The following is a 529-nucleotide window of genomic DNA, read 5'->3' as shown; positions in this document are numbered from 1 at the left end:
TCATAAATGGGTGTTGAATTTTGTTGAAAGCTTTCTCTGCATCTATTGAGATGATCATATGGTTTTTCTCCTTCAGTTTGTTAATATGGTCTATCACATTGATTGATTTGCATATATTGAAGAATCCTTGCATTCCTGGGATAAACCCCATTTGATGGTGTATGATTCTTTTAATGTACTGTTGGATTCTGTTTGCTAGTATTTGGTTGAGGATTTTTACATCTATGTTTATCAGCGATATTGACCTGTAGTTTTCTTTTTTTGTGGCATCTTTGTCTGGTTTTGGTATCAGGGTGATGGTGGCCTTGTAGAATGAGTTTGGTAGTGTTCCTCCCTCTGCTATATTTTGGAAGAGTGTAGAATGAGTTTGGGAGTGTTCCTCCCTCTGCTACATTTTGGAAGAGTTTGAGAAGGTTAGGTGTTAGCTCTTCTCTAAATGTTTGATAGAATTCACCTGTGAACCCATGTGGTCCTGGAGCCCTCTCTTTTCTTTCTTCATCCTATCTCTCTGACCCAACAGGGAAAGGTT

This window comes from Physeter macrocephalus, chromosome 9 (genome assembly GCF_002837175.3).
Source record: "Physeter macrocephalus isolate SW-GA chromosome 9, ASM283717v5, whole genome shotgun sequence".
Lineage (NCBI taxonomy): Eukaryota > Metazoa > Chordata > Mammalia > Artiodactyla > Physeteridae > Physeter > Physeter macrocephalus.
The sequence above is the reverse complement of the archived record's forward strand: the minus strand, read 5'-3'. Positions refer to the sequence as shown.